This window comes from Anoplophora glabripennis, unplaced genomic scaffold (genome assembly GCF_000390285.2).
Source record: "Anoplophora glabripennis isolate ALB-LARVAE unplaced genomic scaffold, Agla_2.0 scaffold136, whole genome shotgun sequence".
In the NCBI taxonomy this organism is placed as follows: Eukaryota; Metazoa; Arthropoda; class Insecta; order Coleoptera; family Cerambycidae; genus Anoplophora; species Anoplophora glabripennis.
The window spans coordinates 547,208-553,665 of record NW_019416313.1 but is presented as its reverse complement, the minus strand read 5'-3'; positions in this window follow the sequence as shown (position 1 = coordinate 553,665).

Sequence of the window (6,458 nt, the reverse complement as noted above, 5' to 3'; positions counted from 1 at the left end):
TTGCGTATTTATTAACTTCCCCATTTTTTTTCATGCACGTGCAAACCGTGGTTTATTATTGGGCACATATATTGATTTGTGGCCAGTTTTGAAGTGAGATATTTGTTAGATGTAGACTTTTTGGCCTCGCAAACGATTCTCAAAATTGTTTCACATAGTCCTAGAAAAAATGCTATTTAGTTGTCCATTACTGTTAATTTAAAGGGAAATATTAAATCCACAGAGAAAAACATACAATAATATTACGTCAGTGGTTCTCAAACTTTTGCCTAATTCGCTTTTTTATAACTGAGTAAATCTTGAACATAAAGGGTGAATCTTTCAATACATATCATCGCAAATTTATTTTTTTTACAGGGTGAATTATTATTTTGCATATTTATTAACTTTTTATGTTGGGGTTTTGTTGTTTGTTTTTTTTTTCATGTACGTGCAAACCGCGGTTTATTATAGGGTATATTTATTAATTTGTGGCCAGTTTTGAAGTAGATATTTGTTAAATGTGGACTTTGTGACCTAGCGAGCGGTTCTCAACATTTATACACACTCTTTTTAACAACAGAGAAAAACGTATAACAATTTTACGTCAGTGGTTCTCAAACTTTTGTTTAATACGCTTTTTTATAACTGAGTGAATGTTAAACATAAAGAGTGAATCTTAGATGCATACAAATGTTTAAACACATATAGCCCAATAAATCAAAGCAAATTTCTTTTTTCTACAGTATGAATTATTGTTTTGCATATTTATTAACTTACCAATATTTTTCATGTTATACTTGTAAACCATAGTTAATTGTTGGGCATATTTATTGATTTGTGGCAAGATTTGAAGTGAGATATTTGTTAGATGTGGATTTTTTGACCTAGCCAGCGCTTCTCAAACTTTTTTACACACTCTTTTTAACCACAATTCCTTAAAAATGCTATTTCGTTGCCCCTTCCTGTTAACTTAAAAATATTTCAGAAAAAACGTATAACTTTACGTCAGTGGTTCTAAAACTTTTGTCTAATAAGTTTTTTTTATAACCGAGTCAATTTTAAACGTGTACAAACGTTTAAGTCAAAATTACTCTCTTAACAGAGGTTCACAAGCTTCGGTCCAACATACAAACGTAGTGTTCTAAAAAGTAAACTTGCAGAGAGAGATAGAGAGCCCGAAGCCATATGAAAGGTGATATCAAATGCTTGTTACGGCGTATTGGAAATGAAAATAAAGTAGGTAGCTTGTGTTTTACCACTTACATCGCCCTCCGTAAAATTCCCCATCGATTCGGGGAAACAAAGGAGAAATGTTTTATTGGATTAGGGATATTGAATTGGGTTGTTGTAGATGCAGCGACCCGTGAAACGTTTAGTCACTGGATCGACCAATAATGAGAGATATTAGGGTACAAGGGAGGTGGATATAAGAAATGTAATGGGTTTCATTATTGGAAGAAATGTAATGTTTTATTATCAGAGGAGGGGTCCCTAACGGCATTTTAAATGGGCCTCACGAGAAATATACGAAATTGTGATATTTCGTCGTTTGACGAGAAATGTCAATAATTTTTCTCCCTATTTTATATCCTAATTCAGTCAGTTAATAATAATACTTATCGTGCTTGTTTTTCCAGTTTTATATTAGTAAATCTTAGAAAGAAGCCATTCTCGAAAACATTAAATTTTTATCTAGAAATAATTATCTTAAGCTGAAACAACGATGCACTATTTTCCTTCGCACACTATTGATTGTTTTGTTATATTTTTAAGTAGGATGAGCGCTGTCAGTTAAACATAGAATCAATGTAGAACAAAAACAGTTCCCGATCATGCACCAACTTCAATGATAAGACGGGAAATCAATATTACGTCGTATCCACATAAATTTAGACTTCATTATCGTCCTTTACCCACACCAACGTCAATAGAGGGTGGCAATGGCTCTAGACCCAGTATATCCTAATACCCCGGAGGCTATTATCCAGTTGATGATGATTTAGAGTGAGACGTACATCAGCTTCGATATTAACTGATTATTATCCGGACGCGTTGGTCACTGAAGTACAGTATATGTCTAGACAATCACGATGAGGACGTATGCCAATGTGATTCCATTATCGAGTCGCTTGAGATGTGGGAAATGGAGAGATTGTACTCAATTTATTGCCTCAAAGTGCTCCAGGACAGTAAAATGATATAATGCAGGTATAATGAGTGTTAAAAATCGATGCTTGACATAAACTAACGATTATATTGATGATATTTTACAACTAAAAGCGAAGAACGATAAATTTGAACCATGTAATACTATAGGTTTGTCTCAAACAAACAGACTTACCTGACGTATTATTTCTCCTAAAAATTGTTATAGAGAACTGATGCTCCCTCTTCTAGAAGAGTTGGACGGATAGAAAGCGACTCATCGCGTAGGTAATAAAAGCGGTTTCATGATTTAAGCAAATATTGGTCGAATTTCCGCAGGGTACTTTTAGAAGTTATTTACAATTTTGGTCTCATAGTTTCATATCTTGTCCAAATAACGGCTGCTGCTTGTAATCTCGAGGAAGAGATAACAGAACAAAATGAAATTTGTTACGTAAAAATAAAACGGAATAACGTTGTTTCATTTTAATTCACTACTGCATTAGTCACTATGTAGGATACATTCAAACAAAGTGGCAGATAAGAAATGACTTATGAGCTTATTAATGATTATAACCTAATAATGAGAAAATGACTTACTAGTGATAAAATTATTTAATAAATTTAACTCATCAGTAGTGAAACGACTTGCAAATCACTAGTGACATCATTGCTTACGGAATAAGGAATAAAAGGATAAGTTCTGAATAATAAATGACTTACAATTCACTGGTTGTATTTATGACTTAGGAGATGTTATTGACAATAGTTTATGACTCTTTAGGACTAAAATGATTTACGACTTAATAGCAACCCTAAGACGTTATCGAGAAAATGACTTCCGACTCAATTCTTAATAAATGACTGTTAGAATATCTTATATCTATCTCTATATCTAAGTGAATTGTAATATTCGATTTGCAAATCAATGAAGTCCTATCATTCGTTATAGTAATGACTTATCGATCACTAGTGAAGAAATGACATATCTAACTCATCAGTAATGAAATGACTTACAAGTCACTGAGCGATAAAATGCCTCACGACTCATCAAGCGCAATCAAGTAGTTTGAAATTCATAAAAGAATTAAATTCACAAGTGTTATTATGGCATCAGTATTAAATAACATGAATTAGCGCAACGATAGCTCATGTAATGTGACAAGAAACAAAATGACTTTTGACTTATAGAGACTAAAATGACTTATAATATATGAATGTTAAAATTATTTATAATTGCATTATTGGATTTGTAAATCAAGGAGATTCTATAATTCGTTATAATAAAATGACTTATCTGTGGCCAGTGATGGAATGACTAATAACGCACGAGTAATAAAATGACTTACAAGTCAATAAGTGACAAAATAGTTCAAGGCTCAGGCATAATCGAATGACTTAAGAGACTTTAGTCTAACAAACACTTTCATTAACAGTGACGTATGCTCGTATAAATTTGGGTGCTCTATACTATACAGGATGTTAATGAACTTATATCAAAAATTGGGGTAAAGGGGTGAAAAAGGAGCAAAAACTGAGTCAACTGATGTCACAAGGTCATAGAGAAAAAAGCTAATTAAAAATGTGTTTAAAACTGTTTTGGAACTGCTGAAATACATGTATTTTATCGCGGCGAGTACTTACAAAATTCTGTAATACTTTGTCAGTTTGTAGTACATTCCGATCGCGTGATAGGCCGCGACAGCCTGGTTAGATGCCCCCCGGTCCCCGGACCTCACCCCTTTAAACTCTTTTTTTGTGGGGATATGTGAAAAGTGTTGTGTATTCCACGGAAGTTCGTGACATCGACCAACTGCGACATTGTATTGCCGATTCGAGAGGACGTGGCAATGTTGCAACGCGTGTGAGCGAATTGGATACATCGCGCTGAAGCTTGTGAGCAAGCAAATGGTGGGTACATCGAACATATTCTATGAAAATCGGCAATTCTCAAAAGGTGGCTCCTTGCAATGTTGAGGTAAGTCAGATTTTGAAATTACATTTCACTCAACGCAAATCCATGTATTTACCTCATTTTGACATAACGGGCATGTGGCAAAAATATTTCATATAAGTTCGTTTAACACCCTGTAAAGTAAGTTACAATCTCGTAAAATATACCCAAAATCAATATCCCTAATCAACCATTCAACTGCAGGCCCCGATTTTCACTCAACGTCGCCGATATATCAGGGAAATTAATATGCCGTGAGACCCGACATAAATACTCATCTCTAGCGAAAAAAATGGTAGGGGAACAGGTAGCAGAACAATGTAAGCTCTCAGGTCGACCATTTAACTTTGAGATATTCTTTCCCTGGGCGACGCGCGGCATTAATCACCTGCTTGAAAATCCGGTTTAAGCTTCCCGCCCGGTGTGAGTTCAGAATACAAAAGGGGATGAAGTAGGAGAAGTCAAACACCTACATAAATGATTTTAATTAGTTCTAAATATTGTTACTATTACCGCTTAGTTAGGAAGAAGAGACTAGAACCGAATGAAAAACAGTGAAATATCGCTATTACAATATCAGGACGGGAAAATACATACAATCACTACGCCATTCTTGAACAAAGCTTAAATTGCGCTGTAGTTGTACAGCTTGATAAGGAGGATTCAAGTAAAGTTTAGCATCATTTGCATATCGGACACATTTGGACTGATTCAAACTAATTAAATCGGTTGACTACAATTAACGGTCGTATGATTATAATTAAAACATAAGAGTGGACCCATTGCAGATCCTTGAGGAACACCACTCACAATGTCAACGGTATCAGAATAAGAATCACCAATTTTGACACTAAACTTTCTGCCTAATAAAAGGTTCCCTATGCAGTAATGTAATTTCCTATTAACGCTATAATTATGTAGTTTTTCAAGCAACCTTTTAACAGGAACTATATCCAACAGGTGCTACTTTCCAAGGACTAGGAAACGAAGGTATTTCTGCGCAATTATAGAAAGTAAATATTGTATTATAAATAAAATAATAGTATATTGTGTACTACAACTATTTTTTTCTGAAATCGCAAACAATATTAATTAATTACTATGAACTAAGAAATATTTAATAATGGATCTTCATTACAATATAATTATGAAATCGTTTCCTTGACAGTCATTGTTTATTTATTGTTGTGATAAAAGTAAAATTCATTTTAATACCTATAAGTGCAAATACCTCAACATTGCAAGGAGCCACCTTTTGAAAATTGCTGATTTTCATAGAAAATGTTCGATGTATCCACCATTTGCTTGCACACAAGCTTCAGGGCGACGTATTCAATTCTCTCACATGCGTTGCAACATTGCCACGTCCTCTCGAATCGTATTACAAGATTCGGCAATACGATGTCGCAGTTGGTCGATGTCACGAACATGCTTCATATGTAACAAATATTTGCGCTGTAAATTGAGGATTTCTTGCACGTTCCTGAAGCAACCATTTGCAAAAACCTCGACGTAGTGGAAAATCCTCAGGAGTAAGCCATAGAACACGTTGAATATGAAATGGGTACAACTGAGCTTCTCGTATTGTCCGCCACAACAGGACTGTGTGTTCTGTGTCCGCCCTATGCTACTGCCGATTTTTCCCAGTTGTTATTTTTGAGATGACTTTTGTGTTCCCTTAACCTCGTGTTGATGTGCCTTCCTGTTTGTCCTATGTAGGCCTTTCCGCAAGAGCAAGGAATACTGTATACACCGGGGCCCTGGAGCTAGTCGTTGTTGCAGGTCTTTGGAAACGCTGCCGCAACCTTCCTTACAGTGCTGAATACTGTGTTGATATTCCTCTTCTTCAAAAGACGCCCGATTTTATCTGTACAACCTTTCACGTATAGTCCAAGCAAGTATAGAAAATTAAATTTTAAATTGAGTTTCTTGTTCTTTAAACTCGATCAAATATGGCGAACATGGTTAAAAAAAAATCGCAAAGTTGAAAAAAAACGGTTTTTCTAAAATAACTAAAAGAATATAGCACGGATTGAAAAATTTTAAATGAGAAAGTTGTAGGTTTTAAAAAGATCTATCGACTGATTTTTTGAAAGTATCCATTGCTTTGTTACTTTTCAAGATATATCGAAAAATCCGTTAAAAATCTTCTCTTTTCTCTTCTTCTATAACTCGTTTACATTTATGTGCTCATATTTGCTATTTACTGCAAGCATAGCCCGCGTCAAGCCAAAAAAGTACATTTTTGAAAAATTTAAAAATATTAATTATTTTTCGAGATATATCGATTTTTTGAAAAAAAGGCGCTCTCGAAAATTGGCTAGATCTTCTCAGCGGATAGCCCTACAGTAACGATTTTCGGTTTATTTTCTTCGTA